Source organism: Sorex araneus, chromosome 2 (assembly GCF_027595985.1).
Source record: "Sorex araneus isolate mSorAra2 chromosome 2, mSorAra2.pri, whole genome shotgun sequence".
In the NCBI taxonomy this organism is placed as follows: Eukaryota; Metazoa; Chordata; class Mammalia; order Eulipotyphla; family Soricidae; genus Sorex; species Sorex araneus.
The window spans coordinates 27,399,214-27,426,325 of NC_073303.1; positions in this window are offsets into that span (position 1 = coordinate 27,399,214).

Here is a 27,112-nt window from a genome sequence, read left to right on the forward strand (position 1 = left end):
ATGAAAGTTTATAACTATTCACACTGATTCAATAAAATTAAATTTTTTAAAAAAAGATGAAAAAAACCAAAAACCTGGGAAGGAAAATTCTAAAGCTGATCCACCCTGTGGATACGGAACACAGACCTGGTAAGACCTCCAGCTGACCCTGAGGAGACTGGAGCCTCCCCAGGAGATTCCTTGAAAACCCTGGACCTCTCCCTTAATCCTTCAATTAACTTCAGTGATTCAGCACAGAGAAGACCCAGCAGGGCCAAAGGTCAAGAAAAGGAGTTTCAAAGGCCGCACCCAATTCTACCCACTTAGTAACAGCCCGGGCAATGGACTTTCATCGAGGTAGAAGCCCCACGTGGGGGCAGGTTGGAAAAACCCTTTAAGTAAAACCCTATAAAAGCCACCTTGGGGGTTGGAGCGATGGCACAGTGGGTAGGGCATTTGCCTTGCATGCGGCCGACCTGGGTTCAATCCCCAGCATCCCATATGGTCCCCCAACCACTGCCAGGAGTAATTCCTGAGTGCATGAGCCAGGAGTAACCCCTGTGCATTGCCGGGTGTGACCCAAAAAGAAAAGAAAAAAGCCACCTTGAACAAAGGAAGGGCGCGCATATGCTGCCTGAGCCCATGTGCTGCTTGCACCCGTGCAGCCGAGCACATATGTCGCCCGAGCACATGTAGTGCCCATATCTCCCCTCTCGAGATGTGGACTGTCCTGCTTTCCTGTCCAATGCTGGGGTGTGTGTAGGGCTCTCTCCGCCCTTGGAGAAGCCCGCGTTCTCTCTTGAGCACGTTACTCTCCACCCTCTCCCACTTTCTCTCCCTCCTTCCCTTCAAAAACCCTCCAAATAAACTCTGTTTTCCTTCACTGCTCATCTACTCCTGCAATTCTTGCCTGCGAGGCAAGACAAGAGCCCCCAAATCCCTGGGTAAGGCCTGGGACTGGTTTCTCCTCTCCTGCAAAGAGCAAATCCAGTCTGAGTCCGTGGCTCCCCGAGAAATCGGGTGGCGGGGATCAACTCCTGGCAGACCAAGCAGACTTCAGGTGTGGCCTGACGGTCACCTTGTGGGGCTGGCGGGCTCCGGCCCGTGCCAAGCAGGGGCTCATGGCAGACTTTGCCGGTCCTAGTCTTCCCAGCGGGTCTTGGGTCGCAGAGGCGGAGTGGGAGAAAGTGACCGTCTTTCTTTCCTCCGGACTCTCGTGAACCACCCGTGGGGTCCACCGACATCAAGTAGACTGTTTTGTCTTGGGGCCACACCCAGCAGGGCTTGAGGGTCACTCCTGGCTCTGCACTCAGGAATTATTCCCGGCAGTTCTCCTGGAACTGTATGGGATGCGGGGATCGAACCTGGGTCAGCAACATGCCTTCCCCTCGGTACCATCACCTGATCAATAGACTGTTTCCCTTCTCTTAACATTTTTCCACGTGGTTTTATTTGCCCCTGGCCTAGAAGCGCCTTGAAATGAATTCTTTTTTTTTTTTTTTGCTTTTTGGGTCACACCCGGCAATGCACAGGGGTTACTCCTGGCTCAGCACTCAGGAATTACTCCTGCCGGTGCTCAGGGTGCCATATGGGATGCTGGGAATCGAACCCGGGTCGGCCATGAGGCAAACACCCTACCCGCTGTGCTATTGCTCCAGCCCCGAAATGCATTCTTTTTTTGTTTGTTTGTTTTTGGGTCACACCCGGCGATGCACAGGGGTTACTCCTGGCTCTTCACTCAGGAATTACCCCTGGCAGTGCTCAGGGGACCATATGGGATGCTGGGATTAGAACCTGGGTCGGCCACGAGGCAAACACCCTACCCGCTGTGCTATCGCTCCAGCCCCCCTAAATGCATTCTTTATCAGCAGCCTATGAAGATCTGTCTCAAGGCTTTCGTGAGTTTATGATCCCACATCAGAAAGCTCACCAGCAGGGCTGGGCGGTGATGCCCCTGGCACGGCCCCCACACACCGAGCCCAGTGACCGTCTGCCACCCGAGATCCCTGGCCCCACACGTGGTTCCTAGTGGCACCCTTGTCATGGTGTTTGCAGACTCTGAAACTTCCGGTAAGCACCACAACCAGGGTGGGCTCAAGCTCACTGCACAGATGCAGCCCCCAGCGAGCCCATGTGCCAGCCCTGGCAGGGACCGCCACCCGTGTGTGTGCAACCCACGTGTCATAGCGACACCGACAGTGACAGAGAGAGAGTGGCAGGGGATAAAATTTGCTATAAGTTAAGAAAACAAGAAAGAGCACGAAGCAATGATCCACCATGAATAGATTTCTTGCATAACAAACACGAGGATTAGATCTTCCAGCACTTCAGACAAGGAAAAATACAAGATTCAGTCTCCGAGTATCTTAAAATTACTGAAGTTATAAAGCAGCATAAAAAATGGGGGGTGGGGCAGAGCAATCCAGCCAGTGGAGCATTTGCCTGGCACACAGCCAATCCGAGTTCAATCCTCAGCATCCCATGTGGTCCCCTGAGCACTGCAAGAAGTGTTTCCTGAGTACAGAGCCAGGAGTAACCCCTGAACATCACTGAATGTGACCCCAAAATCCGAAAAAATGGGAGGTGTGGTTGAGGGGAGGGAATATGCATCATATGTGTGAGACCCGGTTTACTCTTAGCAAGGAAGGAAGGAAGGAAGGAAGGAAGGAAGGAAGGAAGGAAGGAAGGAAGGAAGGAAGGAAGGAAGGAGGGAGGGAGGGAGGGAGGGAGGGAGGGAAGGAAGGAAGGAAGGAAGGAAGGAAGGGAGGGAGGGAGGGAGGGAGGGAGGGAAGGAGGGAGGGTAGGGAGGGAAGGGAGGAAGGGAAGGGAGGGAGGGAAGGAAGGAAAGAAAGAAGGAAGAAAGAAAGACAGAAAGAAAGAAAGAAAGAAAGAAAGAAAGAAAGAAAGAAAGAAAGAAAGAAAGAAAGAAAGAAAGAAAGAAAGAAAGAAAGAAAGAAAGAAAGAAAGAAAGAAAGAAAGAAAGAAAGAAAGAGAGGGAGGGAGGGAGGGAGGGAGGGAGGGAGGGAGGAAGGAAGGAAGGAAGGAAGGAAGGAAGGAAGGAAGGAAGGAAGGAAGGAAGGAAGGAAGGAAGGAAGGGAGGGAGGAAGGGAGGAAGGAAGGAAGGAAGAAGGAAAGGAAGAAAGAAAGAAAGAAAGAAAGAAAGAGAAAGAAAGAAAGAAAGAAAGAAAGAAAGAAAGAAAGAAAGAAAGAAAGAAAGAAAGAAAGAAAGAAAGAAAGAAAGAAAGAAAGGTAGAAAGGTAGAAAGAAAGAAAGGTAGAAAGAAAGAAAGGTAGAAAGGTAGAAAGAAAGAAAGGTAGAAAGAAAGAGTGAACCCTGAGCACAGAGCCAAAAAGAAAAAAATATATTTCAAAAGCACAAGGAATAAACAGTACTATAAAAAGATTAGACGGGTATCCATAATTACAGAGTTAAATGCAATTGGAAGTAGATTAGAATTTTGCACTGGAAGATTAATATGACAAAATTATCTAGAATGTAGCACAGAAAGATAAAGAGATGGAAAATGTGTAGAAGAGAGGAAGAGGCATGGGAAATAAATGAGATGTTCCAACATATCAGAAAAACACTGAGTGGGGGAGAATGGAGGGGAAGAGGAGAAAATGTTCATTTATTTACAAATTTATTCAATAACCAGGCATAGGCCTCTAATGCATGCCAGGCACTATTTCAAGGCTCTTGAAACAAATAATGAGATGATAAGAGATCACGATTGATCATCATCCAGAATGTTTTGGACAAAAATTCTCTGTCTCAGGAAATGAGGCCCAAGCACACTGATCTTTACCTGGACACATGTGAGAGAGAGAGAGAGAGAGAGAAGAGAGAGAGAGAGAGAGAGAGAGAGAGAGAGAGAGAGAGAGAGAGAGTCAGACAGACAGACAGAGACAGAGACAGAGACAGAGAGACAGAGAGAGACAGACAGAGAGACAGACAGAGACAGACAAACAGACAGAGACAGAGAGGCAGAGACAGACAGAGAGGCTTAAGAGAGAGACAGAGAGAGGCTTAAGAGCTTTTGCTTTTGCTTTTGGGGGCCACACCTGGAAATGCTCGGGGCTTCCTCTGCACTCAGGAATTACTCCTGGCGGTGCTCAGGGGACCATCCAGGGATTGAACTTGGGTCAGCCTCACGCAAGGCAAGCTCCCTCCCACTGTACTACTTCTCCAGCCCCAAGATAGAATATTTCATTTGATTTTTTGTGGAGGGTACATCTGGCAATGCTCAGTACTATTCCGGGTGGTACTGGGGGGACCATGTGGTGCCAGGGACCAAACTCAGAGCTCCAGTATGCGAAGCAAGTCCTCAGCCTATCACGACCTCTCTGGCAACACGTCATTTTACTTATTTGTTGTTGTCTGTTTGTTGGGGAGAGGCGGGTCATACCAAACAAGTGTTCAGGGCTTACTCCTGGCTCTGTGTACGTGGGTCGGTACTGGCGATACTTAGGAGAGCATATTATAGAGTGCCAGGGATTGAACCCAGGGCAGCTGCGTGCAAGGCCAGTGACTTATCCCCCATATGACCTCTTTGGCCCTCTCTGGCCTTTTTTTTTTTTTTTTTTTTTTTGCTTTTTGGGTCACACCCATCCATGCTCAGGGGCCACTCCTGTCTCTGCACTCAGGAATTACCCCTGACCGTGCTCGGGGGACCATATGGGATGCTGGGAATCAAACCCGGGTCGGTCTGGCCCATTTTAAAGAAGCTGGAAAAAAGGCATATGTGCGGGCTGGAGTGATACCTCAGCGGGGAGGGCGTTTGCCTTGCATGCAGCTGACCCGGGTTCAACCCCCAGCATCCCATACGGTTCCCAAGCACCTCCAGAAGTAATTCCTGAGTGCAGAGCAGGAGTTACACCTGAGCATTGCTGGGTGTGACCCAAATATCAAAAAGAAGAAGAAGGCACATGTGCTCCTTAGAGCCGAGACACAGCAAATTTCTCAGCAGTAACAACAGAAACTGAAGCAACTCTGCAGTTGTCAGAGTTCTTAGAGGAAATACCGAACCACAGGGAAGGTAACTCGCCACCAACTCGTCCTTCCCAGTGCGGGAGGCTTGAACAAACCACCTGCCCACATTTAATTCCTTTACGTTTGTCCTGAACGCTTACAAAGACTTAGGGTTGCTTGAACCCTTACAAAGACAACGTGAATGCAGGCAGGATGTTATATGTACTAGGGATTGCTATTACTTTGTTAGTAGTTACTTATCGTTACTAGATGAATGCTTAAGAATTAAGAGACTGGGGCTGGAGGGATAGCACAGCGGGTAGGGTGTTTGCCTTGCACGCAGCCAACCCGGGTTCAAATCCCAGCATCCCATATTGTCCCCTGAGCACCGCCAGGAGTAATTCCTGAGTGTAGAGCCAGGAATAACCCCTGTGCATCGCCAGGTGTGACCCCAAAAGCTAAAAAAAAAAAAAAAAAAAGAATTAAGAGACTGGGGCTGGAGCGATAGCACAGCGGGTAGGGTGTTTGCCTTGCATGTGGCTGACCCGGGTTCGATTCCCAGCATCCGATATGGTCCCCTGAGCACCGCCAGGGGTAATTCTTGAGTGCAGAGCCAGGAGTAACCCCTGTGCATTGCTGGGTGTGACCCCCAAAAAAATACAGAGACAATGTCATGGTCATGTGCATGTAATAACTTAAAACACGCACACACACCTACTCCAGATGGAATCCCGGTGACCGAGAGTTTCCACAAGCAAGGTCCAGGTATGCGGGTCCCAGGACTAAATCTCCAGTCCGCATGGTGGCAGAGGACCAGGGCTGTCCCTCTTCAGGTCCCCGCCCACCCAGCTGACTGGCTGTCACGCCCACAATTTGCCTCCGGGCTCCATCTTAGAGCACCAACAGCCGTGGCCCAGAGACTCCCACCTGAATCCCAAAATGGATTAGTGCAATACAGAGATGTCTCTGGAACCCAACCATTTACAGTCTAGAAGTTTACATTTACAATTGCGGCCATGCAAGCTTTCATGATACTCAAAATGAGCAATGGAAAATAAATTATCTTGGTCTGGAGCAATAGCACAGCGGGTAGGGCGCTTGCCTTGCAAGCGGCCGACCCAAGTTCAATTCCCAGCATCCCATGTGGTCCCCCGAGCACCACCAGGAGTAATTTCTGAGTGAACAAGCCAGGAGTAACCCCTGGGCATCGCTGGGTGTGACCCAAAAAGCAAAAGCAAACAAAAAAAAAAAAAGAAAGAAAAGAAATTAGCACCTGCCCCTGGCAGGTAGGCTTGAATAGTGGTGGGAAAATTCTGAGCAGAACATAATGACCAAAATTAGAGGGAGTATTGGGGAAATTGCCATAGAGGCAAGGTGAGGACTGGATGGGGGAGGGGGTAGATAAGAGTTGTTGGTGGAAAATGTGCACTGGTGGAGGGATGGGTGTTCTATCATTGTATGGCTGAATCTCAAACGTGAAAGCTTTGTAACTCTATCTAACAGTGGCACTGTAGCACTGTTTGTAGCACTGTCACCCCGTTGTTCATCGATTTGCTCGAGCGGGCACCAGTAACGTCTCCATTGTGAGACTTGTTACTGTTTTTGGCATATTGAATATGCCACAGGTAGTTTGCCAGGCTCTGCCACGCGGGCAGGATACTCTCAGTAGCTTGCTGGGCTCTCCAAGAAGGATGGAGGAATCGAACCTGGGTCGGCCGCATCGGGCGCGTTTAAGGCAAACACCCTACCCGCTGTTCTATCACTCCACTCCTATCTCACAGTGATACAATTTTTTTTAAAAAAGTAATGCCCAATTCAATCAGCTTAATCAATGGCTGAACAAACAGCAGTACTCCTACATTATATATAAAAAAAATTAAACACACGTATACACACACACACAACAGAGAGATAGTACAGCCAGTAAGGCACTTGCCTTGCACACAGCCCACCCAGGTTCCATCCCTGGCATTCCATATGGTCCCCCGAACACCTCCAGGAGTGATCCCTGAGCAGAGAAGCAGCAATAAGCCCTGAGCATCACGAGGTGTGGCCCAAAATTAACACACACACACACACACACACACACACACACACACACACACACACACACACACACACATACAGAGAGCTAGCTCAAGAACAAATTTTGCCTGTGTGATCCCCAAGTTGAATCCCCACTACTGCATGGTCCAGCACTGCCTCTCCATATGCAGCCCTCCTGGCACCTCTGGTGGGGTCCCAGAAGCCGAAAGGGAAAACCAAAATAACCCGCAGTCAGATACCATTTTACACAGGCAACATCTTTAAAGAAAACACACAGCAGAAACATCACGTTGCATTCCTATGTTCACTGTGGCACTTTTCACAGTAGCCAGAATCTGGAAACAGCCCAAGAACAGACAACTGGATGAAGAAACTTTGGTACATCTCTACAGTGGCATACTACCCAGCCGCCAGGAAAAATGAAGTCATGAAAGTTTGCTTATAAGCGGATGGACATGGAGAATGTTATGCTGAGTGAAATGAGTCAGAAAGAGAAGTCCAGATAAAGAATGACTGCATTCATTGTGGGATATAAAAAAAAAATCATATGAGACTAATATCCCAGGCCAGGAAAAACAGGGGCCAGGAGGACTGGTCAATGGTTGGAAGCTGGCCACAGGAGTGTGTGTGTGAGTGTGTGTGTGTGGGGGGGGCCAGGGGTAGGAGTGGAGAGGGGAGGGGCGAAGGGCAGTTAGGATAGAGAAGGGACCAGTATGACAGTAATAGCTAGAAATGGTTCACTCTTGACAAGAACCGAGTGTTGAAAGTAGGTAAAGGAATATGCATAACTTTTCAGTATTTGTATTGCAAACCATAATGCCCAAAATTGTGGGGCGGGGGGAGGGGGGAGAGAGAGAGAGAGAGAGAGAGAGAGAGAGAGAGAGAGAGAGAGAGAGAGAAGAAAAGTGCCTGCCATAGGGGTGGGGGGCATAGCAGGAGGGAAACGGGAGACATTGGTGGTGGGAAATGTACACTGGTGAAGGGAGGGGTGTTGGAACATTATGACTGAAACCCAATCATGAACACCTTTGTAACTCTGTATCTCACTGTGATTCAAAACATAAATAAATAAAAATTAATTTAAAAAATTAAAGTAAAATAACATTTATACAGCTTCACAACTCATCTTGGAGAGACGCCCATTATTCCAGGTGGGCCCGGGTTAACTGTCACTGGGCCAGATCTCTGGGGTCTTATCTGAATGGGGGTGACGGAGTTCTCGCCCCGCCCACGTGCCCAGTGCACCTCGCACCCACGTCCGGCTCCCCCCACCGCCAGAGAACAGGTCCCGAGTCCTGGCTGGGCTCAGAGAGGGGCCAGAGAGCAGCCACGGGCCGGTCACCCCAGCTCCAAAGCCCCTGAAGGAACCCCTCCAGCCTTCACACAGCCGACAGCCCCGTAGGAGCACAGGGACTTGGGTGGGAAAGTGAGTTACTAAGCTCAGGAGTGAAAACACACACAGAGAAGGCCGGCTCGCACCCAGGGGCGCATCAATCCTCAGGCCAGGACTTCAGCAGCACCTTGACGACACACAGGTCGCTACACGCAATGGAAGGTAAAGCGCTCTGGGTCTGACAAGGGAGCAGGCTTGGTGGGCGGGTGGGAGACGGGGACATAGGTGGCGGGACGGCTGTTGGAATATTGACTACCTGGAACAACTGTATTAGGAGCAGCTCTGGAAATCACGGTGTTTAATCAAAGTTCCAAACAAAAACTTTAGACCCTGAGGCTGGAGAGAAAGTACAGGGGTTAGACCCTTGCCTTGCATGGAGCAGATCCTGATTCAAAGCTCTGCCATCATATATAGTCTCCTGAGCCCTGAGCATAGCCCGTCTGGCCCCAAGGCCCCAAATCCAATAATAATAATAATAATAATAACAACAACAACAACAACAATAATTAAAAATGTTAAAATAAATTTCTATCAATACACCACTTGCAAGATAAGGGCCTTACCTCCTATACTATCTCCCTGGCCCCAAATACTGGACTTTTTTTTTTTTTGGTTATTTTGGGGCTGCACCTGGGGGTACTCAGGACCATGTGGTGCTGAGGGATTGAACCTGGCAAGCGTGTGTGCCAGCCATTGGAACCATCCCCCTACCCAGAGTTAATTTTTTTTAATGAGAATGAAACAGTTATTTTTATTGAATCGAAAACTCAGAGTTTATTACTTACATCGTCTCCTAGTGGAATTCAAAAGGCTCCCAGGGGATGGCTTTCGGATGCAGGAAGCAGAACACTGACTTACAGGAGAGAATCGTGTATAAATGAGGACCTGAGTGTGTCTACGCAGGCCTGGGCTGTAGACAGTCAGAATAACAACCTCACTATGGGGGTACTCACGCACCAGCGCTGCAGGCTGGACAGTTAACACACCGAGCAGAAGGAAGGGGTTCGCTGAATCCCCTCCAGAGGCTCCTTGGGCAAGAAGCTGCAGAAGTCAGCCAGCTTTATGCTGTGAAGAATGCCTGCTAAAATATTAAAGCTATTTACTAAAAGAACAAAAATAGAAAGCATAGCTTCCAAACCACCAGAGAGGAAATAACAGAAAAAAAAGAAAATGCAAGTATCAAGTGCAAGGAGGAAAGGGGAAAGAAGATGCCTAGGAAAATCACCAAGGAAAACACAAGAGAATAAGAATCAGCCCAGACACATTACCAATCACCATGGATATAATTTCCCATTTTTCAAATAGAGTTTGGGTAGATGATTTTTTTAATATCAGACTATAATATGCTAATTAGTACTAGAGTACATTTAAAATGAGGAGGTATGGAGAAGTCGAAAGTAGATGGACAGAAAAAGATATCCAACAAAAAGAATCCAAAGAAAGCATTATTAGAGGGGCCGGAGCAATAGCACAGCAGGTAGGGCTTTTGCCTTGCATGTAGCCGACCGGGGTTCGATCCCCGGCAACCCATATGGACCCCAAGCACTGCCAGGAGTAATTCTAATTCCTGAGTGCAAAGCCAGGAGTAACCCCCAAGCACTGCCAGGAGTAATTCCTGAGTGCAAAGCCAGGAGTAACCCCCTGAGCATCGCTGGGTGTGACCAAAAAAGAAAAATAAATAAATAAATAAACAAAAATAGAAAGCATTATTAGAATCTTCCGGGGCACCCCCAGAGGGGGCAGGGTCAGCCCAGTGCCTGCCCAGAGCCCCGAAAGCCAATTGGTGGCTCCCACACTCCAGTCACCACCGAGCCTCCAGCCAGACTCTGTTACCTCGGGACCAAGCTCACCAAGAAAGTCACCTACCAAAAATTTAGGAGGCAGGGGCAGAGGGGGTTGACGGGAGGGAAGCTGGGGACACTGATGGTGGGAAATGTACACTGGTGAAGGGACGGTTGTTGGAACATTGTATGCCTGAAACCTAATCATGAACAACTTTGTAACTGCGCTTCTCATGGTGATTTAATAATAATAATAATAATAATAATAATAATAATAATAATAAAAGAAAGCATTATCAGAAATGTTGGGGCTGGGTGATAGTACAGCAGGTAGATGCTTGCCCTTGCATGCACCTGACCTGGGTTTTGACCCCTGAGATCCATATGGTTTCCTGAGCCTGCAGCAGTGATGCCTGAGTAAGCCAGAGTAAGCCCTGAGCACTGCTGGGTGTGGCCAAAAAAAAAAAAAAAGGAAGGAAGGAAGAAGAGAAGAGGAGAGAAGAGGGGAGGAGAAAGGAGGGGGGAGGGGAGGAGAGGAGGATGGAGAGGAGAGAGGGTGGAAGAAGTAAGGAAAGAAAGAAAGAAAGAAAGAAAGAAAGAAAGAAAAGAAAGAAAGAAAGAAAGAAAGAAAGAAAAGAAAGAAAGAAAGAAAGAAAGAAAGAAGAAAGAAAGAAAGAAAAGAAAAGAAAGAAAGAAAGAAGGAAGGAAGGAAAGAAAGAAAGAAAGAAAGAAAGAAAGAAAGAAAGAAAGAAAGAAAAGAAAGAAAGAAAGAAAGAAAGAAAGAAAAGAAAGAAGGAAGGAAGGAAGGAAGGAAAGAGAGAGAAAGAGAGGAAGAGAGGGAGAGAGAAAGAGAGAGAAAGAAAGAAAGAAAGAAAGAAAGAAAGAAAGAAAGAAAGAAAGAAAGAAAGAAAGAAAGAGAGGAAGAGAGGGAGAGAGGGAGAGAGAAAGAGAGAGAGAAAGAGAGAAAGAGAGAAAGAAGAAAGAAAGAAAGAAAGAAAGAAAGACAAGAAAGAAAGAAAGAAAGAAAAGAAAGAAAGAAAGAAAAGAAAGAAAGAAAGAAAGAAAGGAAGAGGAAGGAAGGAAGGAAGGAAGGAAGGAAGGAAGGAAGGAAGGAAGGAAGGAAGGAAGGGAGGGAGGGAGGGAGGGAGGGGAGGAAGGAAGGGAGGGAAGAAAGGAAGGAAGGAAGGAAGGAAGGGAGGGAAGGAAGGAAGGAAGGAAGGAAGGAAGGGAGGAAGGAAGGGAGGAAGGGGAGGAAGGAAGGGAGGGAAGGAAGGAAGGAAGGAAGGAAGGAAGGAAGGAAGGAAGGAAGGAAGGAAGGAAGGAAGGAAGGAAGGAAGGAAGGGAGGGAGGAAGGGAGGGAGGGAGGGAGGGAGGGAGGGAGGTCAATTCCAGCTTTGAGAGCGCCCACTAGCTATGCAAGTGGACACAACACAATCTTACCCCTTTCTTGTAGAAAGGGTTCTATAATTTTGAGAGTTCTGTAATTTTGTTTGTTGGGGGCCACACCTGGTGGTGTTCAGGGGCTGCTCCCATCTCTGTGCTTGAGGGTCACTCATGAAAGTGCTCAGGGGACCATGTGTGGTACCGGGGTTTGCAACCAGGTCCATCAGGTGCAAGGCAGGCGCCCTACCCACTGTATTGGCTCTCCGGCCCCCTCCCACAGGATTCTGGCGCCACCCCCCAAAAAAAAACAAGGGTCTTCAGACACTGGGGTGCAGAATCTTCCACTGGGGAGGGGCTCAGAGTGAGGTGTGGGCTGACAGTGACCCACTTCGTTCCGTGTTAGAAAGGTCTCGTGCCAACGGGGTTCACACCTCATTCTCTGTGTGTGGTGGAGGGGCCACTGCCGGCAGTGCTTGGACCTCACACGCACAAGTCACTTAAGTCATATCCCCACCAGGAGCCCAATCTTTTGCGTGTGGGTGGGGGATGCATTTATTTATTTTGGTTTGGGTCCACACCCAACAGTGCTGGGGGCCCCTGGGGTGCCAGGAATGGACCCCTCAGCCCTTTGAGCTATCTCCCGGCCCCTTTGTCGTGTTTGTCTCAAGAGCCATTTCTTTCCTCATCAGCGCCCTAAGTGTCACACGAAAACCTTGGTAAGATTGTTAATTCAACAATTCTTACGATGCAGTAACTGTTAAATCTGGGCTTTGAGGGGCTGGAGTACAGCGGGTAGGGCATTTGCCTTGCATGCAACCGACCTGGGTTCGATTCCCAGCATCCCATATGGTCCCCTGAGCACTGCCAGAAGTAATTCCTGAGTGCAGAGCCAGGAGGAACCCCTGTGCATCGCCGGGTGTGACCCCAAAAGCAAAATAAATAAATCAATCTATGTAAAAACTACAAACGCACGCACTAGCAGAAGGGGGTGATGTGTGTGTGTTGTTTGCAGGCTCTCGGGAGGGCGCTGGCTCTCTCTCTCTCTCTCTCTCTCTCTCTCTCTCTCTCTCTCTCTCTCTCTCTCTCTCTCTCTCTCCACTCGCATTTGGTGCTCTTGAGCCACTGTGTATGGACCAGATCGGGATGGCTCCTCGTGCTCTGTTTCTGTGTGTGCCGCCGTGCTCTCTTCTGTCTGTCTCTCTACTGTCTCTATCGTCTCTCCTCTGGTCTCTCCCAAGACTCCCTTATTCCCTCTCTTTGTGCTCTGCTTCTGTGTCTTCTCCCCCATCTTCTCCTACAGTCTTAGTTGATATAGCAATCACATAGGGTGGTGACACAAAGGTGGGTTGCACATTAACGAATCAACAAAGAGGAGTAAGACCACTCCTCCAGGAGATTAATAAAGTCTCATCTAAAGAGATTACTCCCATTTGCCTTGCATGTGGCTGACCCGGGTTCAATTCCCAGCATCCCATATGGTCCCCTGAGCACCGCCAGGGGTGATTCCTGAGTGAAGAGCCAGGAGTGACCCCTGTGCATCGCCGGGTGTGACCCAAAAAAACAAAACACACAAAAAAAAACACTAAAAACTAAAGAGATTACTCCAGATTACTAGGAGATCCACTCCAGGGTGGGATCCAAACAAGGGTGTGTCGCTTTCTTCTCTCCTCAGCTAGTAATCCACTTAAATAGTTGTAGTAAATCTACTTCTAATATTTCTAGCAATGTCATTCTGTATGAGCACAGTACGAGATATAAACTTAAAGTTTGTTTCCTCCTGAGGACATTCACTATATATTCCAGACCACAGTCCTCAGGCCAGGTTAGTCTTCCTAACCCCAGCAGGTCCTAGTCTCGTCGCTACTTTTGGATCATGACAGCATTTGTCTATGACCATGCTCTCAACTTATAGTTGAGTATTGTGGCGCTTTGGCCTGGCCCATTTCGATGCCAGGATAGCTCACAGCTTGCCCTGGGTCTATTTCGTCCCTCGTTGGGACCCTGCTTTTGGGGTGCTGGAACTAAGGGCAACTGAGTCGAGAAAGCAGATGCGCAGGAGTAAATATTATTGGAGTCAATCAGCTCCTAAGTTACAAAGCATAATATTAACTGTCTTCCTGTGTCTGTACAGAAAGGATATTGCTCTAAGGTAAACTAAGTTCCCTGTGGCAAGGCCAATGTTATCCTACAATCTGGGCTTTGAGGGGCTGGAGTAATAGCACAGCGGGTAGGGCATTTGCCTTGCATGCGGCGACCCGGGTTTGATTCCCAGCATCCCATATGGTCCCCTGAGCATCGCCAGGGGTAATTCCTTAGTGCAGAGCCAGGAGTAACCCCTGGGCATCACCGGGTGTGACCCAAAAAGCGAAAAAGTCCAAAAAAACAACAACAACAAAACCCCACGAAAATCTGGGCTTTGATTTCCAGCGTTATCAGCCTGGGAAGCTTCGAGAAATAAGACCTTTTTGGGGTGATGAGTGAGGGAGGTTCTCTGGCTCTCACTGCACTGCCTTGCAGAGTTCAGAGGTCTGAACTTGTCATATTCTCCCCTAAGTGCCGAGTCCCCCGTGCCTGCCCCCAGCACAGCCCTCCCAGTCGCTACTCCTCCCTGGGTCCCCGAGACGTTTTGCTTACTTGGCACCACACTCAGGTCTGGTGTGCCTGACGCCTACGGGCTCTTTGTCCCTGGTCAAGGTCCTGGCCACGCCATTCCCAGGCCTCACCCTGCCTTGTGTTTTTGTTGCTGTGTTGGGGCCACACCCAGCTGTGCTCAGGGCTGACTCTCGGTTCTGCACTCAGGGATCACTCCTGGTGGACTAGGGACCATATGGGGTCCTGGGAACTGAGCCCAGGCTGGCCCCTTGCAAGGCCAGTGCCCCCCGCACCCCCCCCTACCCCGCCACTGTGCTCTCAGTCTGGCCTCTGTACTGGTCTATTTACCGAAGGCCTTTACTTCTCTATTTAATCCTGGACCCAATTCTCTTTTGTTTATTTGTTTTTGTTTGGGGGCCACACCCCATGGTGCTCAGGGCTTACTCCTGGTTCTATACCCAGGGATCGCTCTTGGTGGGCTCAGGGGACCACGTGGAATGCCAAGGATTGAACCCAGGTTGACCACTTGAAAGGCAAGTAGGCAAGTGCCTTACCTGCTGTACTGTCATTCGTTTACTTGTTTATTTACTGTGACCACTCCTGGAACCAGTTCTTCTCTTTTTTTTTTTTCTCTGCCCCTTTTTTTTGGAGTAGGGAGGATTGCATGCAAGGCAAATGCTCTACCCGCTGTACTACTGCTCTGGTTTATGGAATCAATTCTTTTTTTTTTTCTTTTTGGGTCACACCTGGTGATGCAAAGGGGTTACTCTTGGCTCATGCACTCAGGAATTACTCCTGGTGGTGCTCAGGGGACCATATGGGATGCTGGGAATCGAACCCGTGTCGGCAGCGTGCAAGGCAAACACCCTACCAGCTGTGCTATTGCTCCAGCCCCTGGAATCAATTCTTGACCTATCTGTATCCAATCAAGAAACAGAAACTGTAGGATAACATAACCTCAGGTAGTTTAGGTTTATTTGGGTTGTCCCCATCACAGTGCTCCCATTCCTCTGTGTTTATTTGTAGCTTCTTTCTTTGTGTTCTGTTGACTTTAAATATTGTTATTCTCTTCTCCTTGAGTCCTTTGCATAGTTTATTCAGAGCTGTGTCCTTTTTTTGTTTGTTTGTTTGGTTTTTTTTCTTTTGCTTTTTGCATCACACCCTGTGATGCTCAGGGGTTATTCCTGGCTCTGCACTCAGGAATCACTTCTGGTGGTGCTCGGGGGACCATATGGGATGCCGGGGATCGAACCCGGGTCGGCTACATGCAAGGCAAAAGCACTCCCCGCTGTGCTATCGCTCAGGCCCCAGAGCCATGTCCTTTTGTATGGACACAAGAAGACTGTATCAAATGCTTTTGTAACCTGGGAGTTATTTGACTCTACATGATATTTTCCTCCTGGGCATCTGTTCTCTCGACCTAAGCCTCAGTGCCCTTACTGCCTAGCACCCCCAAAAGCAGGTTCCCGATGAGGGACGGGGATGGACCCAGGACAAGCGGTGAGTTATGTGCTACCCTGGCATCAAGATGGGCCTGGCCAAAGTGCCTGGTCATGGACAAATGCTGTCATGATCCAAATAGTAGTAACTATGTGAGGAACTGGCTCAGGACAGACCACAGGAATCTATTTAGCTTTCTTAAGACTCTTTTTACAGGAGCCCACATTCTAGAATAACTTGTCTATCTGTCCCTGAGCAAGGAATTTGGATACAGGCACCCTGGGTCGCAAGAACGGTGGTGGTCAGACCAGATAACCACACCCATATCACAAGACACATATCACAAGACCCAGGACTGCCCCCAGAAATGGGACATTCCTGAATATTGACTCGAATACTGATCTCTAAAGCCATAGGCTAAGGAGTGAAGTCCTTTTAAATGGATTGGTTAAGAAAGTTTGTAATATTACAAATCTATTGGCTATGAAATGTGTGGGCTCTGCTGTAACGGCTGGGGAAGGCCTATATAAGACCTCCTTTGGGGAGGCTCGGGGTCTCTTGCCCAACCTGCTGGACCTGCGTGTCCGCGTAGGCGGCTGGACCCAGGCTAGCCAGTCTTACAATAAACCCTGCTTGCTGTTTGCAGTCTCTGGAGTCTCTTTGTCGTTATAGGGAGGTTTCGATCCACGCCCTAACAACTAGATTTGGACCTTGCTAGGGTTAGGAATGATTAATCTGTCCTGAGCGCTGTAGTCTGAGTCTGAGTCTGTGGCAAGATGTTGCCAGGACAGCTGCCCTACAAGCCTCAGTGTTACTGTGCCCCTGCAAAATAACTGCAAAATACTGTGCCCCTGCAAAATAATTAAGATGTTGATGGAGTTCTGGGACTGAGGAAAAGAGAAAAACACCTTAAGAGGTATTTTGCAGGCAGGGGGTCAGGAAGGGCTTTGGAATACCTCTAGGTGCTGTCTCCTGTGCTTTCTTATGTTGATTTTGCTACCTGACTGGGTGTGGCCCCGAGGGCAAGGGGCAGAGAGACAAGTAGGGGGAGAGACCAGTGAAGAGGAGCAGAATCCAGAGAGCAAGAGGAGAATCCTGAGAGCGGGGATGGGGGATGGAGGAGTGAGGAGCCAGGAAGGAAGAGTGCGAGAGATGAGAGGGATGAAATAAACGGTAACTAATCAGCAACCAGCTTGGTCCTCGTTCCTTCGCCTGCCCAGTGCCATTGAACCCGGGTGGGCTTCTGTGTTCTCTGTGCACAGGGGTGGAGTAGAACACCGGTGGATGACTTCTACACACACACACACACACACACACACACACACACAGAGTCACACAACCACAATCACACAACACAGACAGTCACACACAGGTAATGCACATCGGTTACACACTCATGAACACATAGTGGTACACTCAGATTTTCATACACTCATTCTCACACACACACACAGACACACACTTACATTTTCACATACACACATCCACACTCTAACACACCCTGGCACTCACACACTCATACGTACTCTGAAACACTTGCAGCCACACATGTGCTCATGTTCACACACACTGGTACACACACTTGCTCACACAATCACACACTTACATGGACACACACAAATGACCTCCTAGCTGGAGTGAGAAAGCAAAAGGCAGCACGTTGGAGGAAGTAAATGAAACTGCCTCGCCCTGCGGGGTCCCCTGAGCCCCCCACATCATGCTAACTACAGGCGAAACGCACAAGCAGCCCAGCACTGCACTGCAGAGAAGCACCAAGGGGCGGATTTGGGCTCAGAGTTACGCTGACCCCGGCAGGAATCTCTCGGCCCTTTGCTCCGGCAGCGGCAGATGCCAAGAGAAGGGGCCACGAGTTTAATCACTGCTGTGAGGCCACCCCGTGATGGCACTTAGGGGCAGCCTTGCTGGGGGGCCTTGCAGGGCAGGCAAGGGCTCTGCCCTGCCACATCCCGGGTCAGGAACAGAAGCTTTGGTGCAGGGGAGGCACACCCGGCAGTGCTCAGGGCTTACTCCTGATTCTGTGCTCAAGGACCATCTGAGATGCCGGGGATCGAACCCAGGTCAGCTGTGTAAGGCAAGCACCTTACCTGCTGTACTGTCTCTCCCGCTCTGCCATCTTTTAAAATTTTAATTCATCTTAATTTTAGAGTTTTCGTTTGGGGGAGTCACAGCCAGCCAGACTCGAGGGACCACTGTACTATCACTCATCACGCCTGGTGGTGCTCAGGGCTTACTCCTGGCTCTGTGTTCAGGGGTCACTCCTGGCAGGGTTCAGGACAACGTGGGGTTCTGGGGATTGAACCGACCTGAGTCAGGCTGCACGCAAGGCAAATGTCCTGTCCGCTGTGCTATTGCTCTGGTCCCTGGAACAAATTTTTTCTTTTTCCAGTTTTTGGTTTATACCCAGCGATGCTCAGGGATTACTCCTGGCTTTGTATTCAGAACTTACTCTTGGCGTTGCTCAGGAGACCAGGTGGGATGCTGGGGGTTGAACCTGCGTCAGGCATGCACAAGGTTTGTCTTCTCTCTCCAGGCCCCAAATTTTTTTGTTAGTCCTAGGGCCGCCACATACTTCAATCCTTAGGGGTTACTTCTGGCTCTGCACTCAGGAATTACTCCTGGTAGTGCTCTGGGGACCATACAAATGCCGGGGATCGAACCTATGTCAAGGCAAGCACCCTATCCACTGTATTATCGCCCCAGTCTCAGCCCAAGTTTTTTTTTTTTTTCTTTTTGGGTCACACCCTGCGGTGCTCAGGGGTTACTCCTGGCTCATGCACTCAGGAATTACTCCTGGCAGTGCTCGGGGGACCCTATGGGATGCTGGGAATTGAACCCGGGTCAGCCGCCTGCAAGACAAACGCCCTACCCGCTGTGCTATCGCTCCAGCCCCATCAGCCCAAGTTTTTAAGACAACTTTCACCTTTGCTGATTTAAAGATATTGGGCAGGAAATGTAGCTTTCCCCTGGAGTCACTGGCTCCGTGTCCTATGCTCAGACATGTCATCGTGGTCCCAGTTGTGGGGCCTGGAACTCGGCAGATCCACGGCCGGCTCTGAGCGCTTCTGTAAGGGAGGGCTGGACAGAGAACGCAAAGGCCTGGGCTCAGTTCCAGCCCTGGAACTACGTGGTCCCATGACACCGGGTGTGGCCCCAGCACCCCCTGGCCGGGTCTGAGCGTGGAGCTGGGACCTGCAGACTCTGAAGTGCTGGGAGTGGCCCTTGCCCCACTGCCCAGCACCCGGGAGCAGCCTCCTCTCCCAGAGAATTCACACTCTAGTAAGAGGAAGACGACAATGAACAGTGCGTGCGTGCATGCGTGTGCGTGTGTGTATGTGTATGTGTGTGTGTTTAAAATCCAATAATCGTGTACATGTACTACACAAAATAAAGCAACAAAGGGGTGCAAAGTAAAAGCCAGGCCCCCCATGAGTCTGGGCTGCAGGAAAGGCTTGTAACTGACTCACCTTCCTCCAACTACAAGGATGGCCTGGTACCCGTGGGCTAAGGCACCCCAAGACTTCCCTGAATATCCCAGGGAGAGGTTCCTGGGCCCCACACACTGCTAGGGTCCTTCTGCCCTGCTTACACACACATTTTAAAATTTTATTTCTATATTTTTAGTTTTATTTATTTTTTAATTGAATCGCAGTGAGATGCACAGTTATGAAGTTGTTCATGATTAGGTTTCTGTCATATAATGTTTCAACACCCTCTCTCTCTCTTTCTCCCTCTCTCTCTGTCTCTCTCTTTCTCTCTCTCTCTGCATCCTCTCTTTCTCTCTCCCCCCCTCCTTTTGGGCATTATGGTTTGCAATACAGATACTGAGAGGTTATCATGTAGATCCCTTTACCTACTTTCAAACACTCCGCCCAGAACTAAATTTTGTTTTTATTTTTTTAAATATTATTATTATTATTATTATTATTTGCTTTTTGGGTCACACCTGGCGATGCACAGGGGTTACTCCTGGCTCTGCACTCAGGAATTATCCCTGGCGGTGCTCAGGGGACCATATGGGATGCTGGGATTTGAACCCGGGTCGGCCGCGTGCAAGGCAAACGCCCTACCTGCTGTGCTATCACTCCAGCCCCTAAATTTTGTTTTTAATCTGAAGGTTTTTATAATTTAATGAAGAGCTATTATACCACCCAGAATTTGAAGGGCCAAGTTTCCAAAGAGAAAAGAAAAATCACCGAGGATTCCACATCCCCCCAGAGCACCTGCAGCAACAGAGGCTGAGAAACGGGGCACGAAGTGGCCAGTCACTGGCTCTCAACGACCAGGACTCAGGGGGTCCTGACGCGTGGATTTCCCTGCGGGGCTTTTGCTTCCAGGCGGGTGGCCGAGTCAGGGGCTGGGCAGCGTGGGCAGGGGCTGGGGATCCGACAGCTCTCGCGGCTCAGAGAAGTAGGGTTCGGGCGAACTAAGGAGAAGGGCGCCCTGTAGACCCCAGGCTTCAGTCTAGGATCGGTGGGAAGCCGGAAGCCAGAAACCAGAGATAGATCAAACTTTACAGAGCAGGGGCCGGAGCAATAGCACAGCGGGTAGGGCGTTTGCCTTGTACGCGGCCGACCCGGGTTCGATTCCCAGCATCCCATAGGGTCCCCTGAGCACTGCCGGGGGTGATTCCTGAGTGCAGAGCCAGGAGTAACCCCTGTGCACCGCCGGGTGTGACCCAAAAAGCAAAATTTACAGAGCAGAGCTGCCCTAAGTTAGCCCAGCTCCTGACTGGGTTCAGCGAGTCTGTCCCTCCAGGAACTCTCTGACTTATCAATTCACGTGGTGCTCAGGGGCCTGACTCTCCACTGCCAGCCCAGCCCACGGGGCCACGCTTGGGGCAGGGGCTCAGGGGGGCCGTGAGCTGGAAGCTCCAGTGTGTGTTAGGTGCCCGAACTAGCGTGTTATCTCCCAGCCCTAGTTTTTTTCTTTTTTTCTTTTTGGGTCACACCCGGCGATGCACTCAGGTCACACCTGGCTCTGCACTCAGAAATCACTCCTGCTCAGAGGACCACATGGGATGCTGGGAATCAAACCCGGGGTTCGCCACGTGCAAGGCAGATGCCCTACCCGCTGTGCTATCACTCCAGCCCCCCCCAGTTTATTTTTTGTTTTATTAATTCAGGCATGGATTTACAATAGTGTTAATATTATTTATTTATTTATTTATTTGCTTTTTGGATCACACCCAGCGATGCTCAGGGGTTACTCGTGGCTCATGCACTCAGGAATTACTCCTGGCAGTGCTCGGAGGACCATATGGGGTTCTGGGGATCGAACCCCAGTCAGCCACATGCAGGGCAAACTCCTTAACCTGCTGTACTATCGCTCCGGCCCCAATATAGTGTCAATATTAATGTTCCAATCAATGCAGCAACCCCACCCCTGCCAGTCCCCCTGCACCCCGCCTCTAGGACCCCTCCCACCACCCCACCACCGTCCCAGGCAGACTCCTAGGGGCTGTTAGCCTTGGCCCCAGTTCCTTTCCTTTCTGTATCTCTATACACTGCAGTTGGTAAGATGCTTCCGTCCTCCCCCTCCCTCTCACCCCCCCACTCAGCGTGCCCCCTCCAGCTTCCTTGAAATCCCAGTGAGCTGCAGGACTCCATCTTTCCTCCTGCTGACGAGCGTTCCACTGGGTCTCTCTCACAATTTGAGCCACTATTCTCTTTCGGGCACTTGGTTTGTTTCCAGACCTTGGCTACTGTGAACAGTGCGGCAGTGAACCTCGGGGGACAAATATCTTTTCAAATGATTATTTTTGTGTTCTTGGAATAAACGCCAAGAAGTGGGCTGGTTGGATCACATGGAAGCTCTGTGAATTTTTGGAGAGGTCTCCACATGCAGAACGATTTCTAATTTATCTTGGCAGGGCAAGGGGAAGAGAAGCTGAAAGACTTCTCGTAAGCCTCGCACCATAGGCTGGGGAAGGCGCCAGCGGCGGCTAAACAGCCATTCTTGGTGCTGGAGCAACAGAACAGCGGGTAGGGAGCTCTTGCCTTGCACGCGGTTGGTTCCATCCCTGGCACTCCACAGGGTGCCCGGAAGCGCCAGGAATGATCCCTGAGCACAGAGCCAGGAGTAAATCTGAGCACGGCTGGGTGCAGTCCCCGAACCAACACATACAGAAACACCTCCCCCCCCCACCGTTCCTGCCATTGCGTTCAGGCCTGAGGGAAGTCAGCCGAGGGTGGCTCCACAGATCTCTGGAGGAAAACTTAGATTCCACTTATCAGCCCTGTCCACACACTGATATCCTGATCCCACGTGTCAGCGCAGACTCACATCTCTCAAAGATTGTGCTGTTCATGACTTACCTCCCCGCTGACAGCCCTCGGATTCAAGGAAGAAAAGAAGTCCTTTTTTTTTTTTTTCTTTCTGGATCACACCAGGCGATGCACAGGGGTTACTCCTGGCTCTGCACTCAGGAACTAATCCTGGCGGTGCTTGGGAGACCATATGGGATGCTGGGAATCGAACCCAGGTTGGCTGCATGCAAGGCAAACGCCCTCCCCGCTGTGCAATCGCTCCAGCCCCTCAAGGAAGAAGTCTTGCACTGCCACGAAGGCGGCCCCAAGATAACGCCTCTACTTCAGGCCTGGGAACTGAAGCCCCTGTTGCAAATGAAAGAAGGGGCGCGAGTCTTCTCAGAGCTCCAGGCCTGGCCCCTGGCTGGGCTGCTGAGGCCTTTCCATGGGCTCAGTAACCTGTCACCCGCCTTCTGTCACCTGGGGCCAGGGCGAGCATCTCCTTGGCTTCAGGCTTCGCTGCCTGTTCAGGCATTTATGCCCACCTGTTTCTTTTTCTTTTCTCTTTTTTCTTTTTTTTTTCTTTTGGTTTTTGGGTCGCACCTGGCAATGCACAGGGGTTACTCCAGGCTCTGCACTCAGGAATCACCCCTGGCGGTACTCAGAGGACCATATGGGATGCTGGGAATCGAACCCAGATCATCCGCGTGCAAGGCAAATGCCCTACCCGCTGTGCTATCACTCCAGCCCCTATTTTTTTTTTTTCCTTTTCCTTTGGGTTTTAGGCCACCCCCAGCTGTGCTCGGGGCTTACGCCTGACCCTCCACTCAGGGATTACTCCTGGAAGGCTCAGGGGACCATGCAGGGTGCAGGGGATTGAACCCGGGTCAGCTGTGTGCAAGGTAAGCTCCTTACCCACGGTACTGTTTCTCTGGCCACCAAGATTTAAAATTTATTAGAAGAATCGTGATTTACAACATTTTTTTGATAGCTAAGTTTTAGACATATATCCCCACCCCCAGTGTCACCTTCCCTCCCCCAGTCTTCCTAGTTGCCATTGGTCCCCCACCCCCAACCCCCAGCCGACCACCTTAACAGGCACATTTTATTTATTTATTTATTTATTTGCTTTAACACACTTTTTTTTTTCACACCCAGAAGTGGGTTACTCCTGGGTCTGCACACAGGAATTACTCCTGGCAGTGCTCGGGGTGCTATATGGGATGCCAGGGATTGAACCCAGGTCAGCCGCGTGCAAGGCAAATGCCCTCTCCGCTGTACTATCTAATTGCTCCGGCCCCAACAGGCATGTTTTAAATAGCACAACATTTTTTTTTTTACAGACTTTGTTAGTTTAGGTTTGATGTTCGATTCACACCCAACAGTGCTCAGTCCTTACTCCTGACTCTGTGCTCAGGGAACACTCCAGGCAGGGCTCAAGGGACCATATGGGGTGCTGGGGATCGAATCCAGGTCAGCTGTGTCAAGGCAGGTGCTTCCCTGTCGCACTGTCGCTCCTGCCGTGTTTTTACAGTCCCGCCGTCATTGAGAGGCGCGTCTCCAGGCCTGCCAAGACCACGCACGGTCAGTGTGTCCCTGACAGCAAGGCCAGTTCACTCCAGCAGGCTCAGGCTGAGCGATGGTACGGCAAAAAGGGTTTCCGCCTTGTATGTGGCCAACGCAGGTTTGACTCCCAGCACCCCAGATGGTCCCCAGGAGTGATTCCCTGAGCGCAGAGCAAGCCCTTAGCATGGCTGGGTGTGCCCCCCACCAATAAAAACATTCTGGCATACTCCTGGGGAACTCCATGGGGTGCTGGGATCAAACCCAGGTAGGCTGTTTGCAAGTCACGTGCCTCACCCACTGTGCTCTCTCTGGCCTCATAATTTTTGAACAAGGTAAAACTATTATTTTCCAGCAATTGAACATTGGGGCCACAGAGATAGTACAGTGGGTAGGGTGCTACCTTACATGCGGACAACCTGGGTTTGGTCCCTTGAGCAATGCCGGGAGTAATTCCTGAGTGCAGAGCCAGGAATAAGTCCTGAGCATCACCAGGTGTGGGCCCCCAAACAAAACAAAACAATAAAAGCAACCCAACAATAGACTCTCTCTCTCTCTCTCTCTCTCTCTCTCTCTCTCTCTCTCTCTCTCTCTCTTGTTCTCTCTCTCGCTCTCGCTCTCTCGCTCTCTCTCTCTCTCTTGTTCTCTCTCTCGCTCTCTCTCTCTCTCTCTTTCTCTCTCTTTTTCTCTCTCTCTGACTTTTTGGGTCACACCTGGTGATGCTCAGGGGTTACTTCTGGCTCTGCATTCAGGAATTACTTCTAGGCAGTGCTTGGGGAACCATATGGGACTCAAACCCTGGTCATCTGTGTACAAGGCAAGAGCCCTACCCTCTGTACTATTGCTCTTGCCCAAAGAACACTTTTTTTCTTTCAATAGTTTGGAAAAATCTGAGTTCAGGGTTGTCATATGTCCTCACCGGTAACACTACAAAGTATCAGGGTACCACTTCCTGACCTGATGAGGTCACTGATTTTGGATCATCATCATCGTCATCATCATCATCATCATCTTGGTACCGTTTCCATTCATCCTAGCCCTGAGATTTTAGAAGCCAACAGTGCCGCATTGGAGGCTCCTTCAGGGTCAGGGAATGAGACCCGTCATTGTTACTGGTTTGGGCAGTAATATACCACAGGGAGTTTACCAGGCTCTCCCATGTGAGCAGGAAACTCTCCGTAGCTTGCCAGGGTTCTCCGAAGGGGAGAACTAGGCTATAAGATGTGGCCGAGCACTTCTGGGAGCTTGGTTTTATAGTCTCTGGATGTTGATCGTTGATGGGATTACACGGTGCCGGGGGCAGTTTCTGGGTGTGACTGCCTAAGCTACTGAAAAGTGGGGGATCTGGGCAGAAGAGGCCCAGTCCCGATCTGAGCAAGCTTGGAGATCTCAGCCCTGGGTCCCACACACCTGAATTCCTCTGCCGGTACCTTCATGTGTGAGGCTCATCCGAACATGTGGAGAGGAGCCTTGAGCATGGCTGTGGCTGGGTTCCAGAGATTTTCAGTTGCCGGTGCTCTGCTCTGATTTTGGATGTAGGAGTAAAACCATATCTGTGACCCTTGGTGCCACACCCTGCAGTGGTCAGGGGTTAGTCCTGGCTCTGTGCTCAGGGATCACTCCTGTTAGTACTCGGGGGACTCTAGGGGATGCCAGGGATCAAACCCGGGTCGGCCATGTGCAAGACAAGCGCCCTGCCCTCTGTACTATTGCCCCTGCCCCAATTCTGGCACTCTTACAGTGAGGTCCAGTGCTTGGTTGAACCTGCTTTCATCTGCAGAAGCAGTCCTTCTCAGCATGCCACAGAGAAGCTTTCTTCTTCTCACACCTCTTTTGGGTTGTGGTTAGTTAGCGGGAACCCGTGGTTTTCTTCATTTGTCACATCAAAGGGCCGGAGAGCACAGCGGTAGCGGTGCCTACTCTGCACGAGGCCTCTCTCCTCCGTCGCTGGCACCACACACGGTGCCCCGCGCCCCTCGGGAGTGATCTCTGCACACTGGGCCAGGAGCAACCCTGCACGCAGTCAGGTGTGGCCCCCCAAGCCCAACAAGCAATGGAGAAACAAACAGCAATACCCACACAATGTTAACAACCCAATAAAGGTTATCTATAAATATAACTTGCACAAACATCAGAGGCGACAGTAAAATGTTGGAAGTTTTCCCATGGACTCCGATGTGAGTCAAGGCTAAATCGAATACTGTTAGAAGTCCGATCTTTTCTTTTATTTATTTTGGTTTTGAGACGATACGCAGTGACCCGGGGGCGTGCAAAGCAAGTGCTCTAGCCTTTAGTGCTTCTGCTGCTGGTGATTAGCTTCCCCCCGACAGCTCCTGGGCCATGCCCCATGGCACCCTGGCACACTGCTAGACTTGCCCTTGTGGGGCTCAGAGGTCCGCTTGCTGCTGGGGTCTGACTCCAGGTCCCCCACACGCACAACCTGAGTACTAGCCCTTTGAGCTGGCTCTTCGGCTCCCTGCCTCTGATGAGAAGACGAGAGGGGCTGGAGAGATAGTGCAGTGGGTTGAGCACTTGCCTTGTACGCAGCCAACCCGGGTTCAATCCCTAGCATCTCATATGGTCCCCTGAGCCTGCCAGGAGTCATTCCTGCGCTCAGAGCCAACGAGTACCCTCTGAGCATCACTGGGCATGACCTAAATCCTCCAAATTACCAGGAGAAACTACTAGAACTCATAAGTAAATTAAATATAATTCGGGGCTGGAGCGATAGTGGGTAGGGCGTTTGCCCTGCACACAGCCGGCCCAGGTTCAATCCGTGGCATCCCATATGGTTGCCTGAGAAGTGCCAGGAGTGATTCCTGAGTGCAGAGCCAGGAGTGACCCCTGAGCATCGCTGGGTATGACCCAAAAAGCAAAAGTGAGATAGAGAGAGAGAGAGAGAGAGAGAGAGAGAGAGAGAGAGAGAGAGAGAGAGAGAGAGAGAGAGAGAGAATTGAATATGATTTCTGGGTCAAAATTTTATAACAAGCTGCATTTTTATAAACGAGTAACTTTTAGTTAGGCACTGAAACCTTAAAATACCACTCAAAAGATTGTATCAAGTATCCAGAAAAAGTGGGCAAGATCTCCGCAGGTGAGGCACAGACGCCGGCTGGAGAGAATCGTCTGAATGCAGAGCCTCTGAGACTCCACAGCACAGTGCCAGCACCAGCCCCAAGCACCAACAGTCATGCCCCCCAAAAGAAGTTTGAAACATCACTAAGAGTGACGAGTAAAAGTGGTAGAATGGAAAACACTGGGGGCAACTATCCCAGAAATGCACCAAAATCTCAAAATTTGTCATAATCAACCTCATAGAACTCTGGAAAGCAGTGAAAGGAATATATTTTTAAATTTTATTTTATTTATTTATTTGTTTAGCTTTTTGGGTCACGCCTGGCGATGTACAGGGGTTACTCCTGGCTTTTCACTCAGGAATTAGCCCTGGCGGTGCTCAGGGAACCATATGGGATGCTGGGATTTGAACTCGGGTCGGCCGCATGCAAGGCAAATGCCCTACCCGCTGTGCTATTGCTCCAGCCCCAGCAGTGAAAGGAATATAGAAATCAGGCAGGGCAGCTTTGAAAGACTATTTTAATTAAAAAAAATTTTTTTCAGGGAGTGGAGCGGGAGGGGGAGATGGGAGGGAAATTGGGGGCACTGGTGCTGGGAAAAGTACACTGGTGGAGGGATGTGTGTTG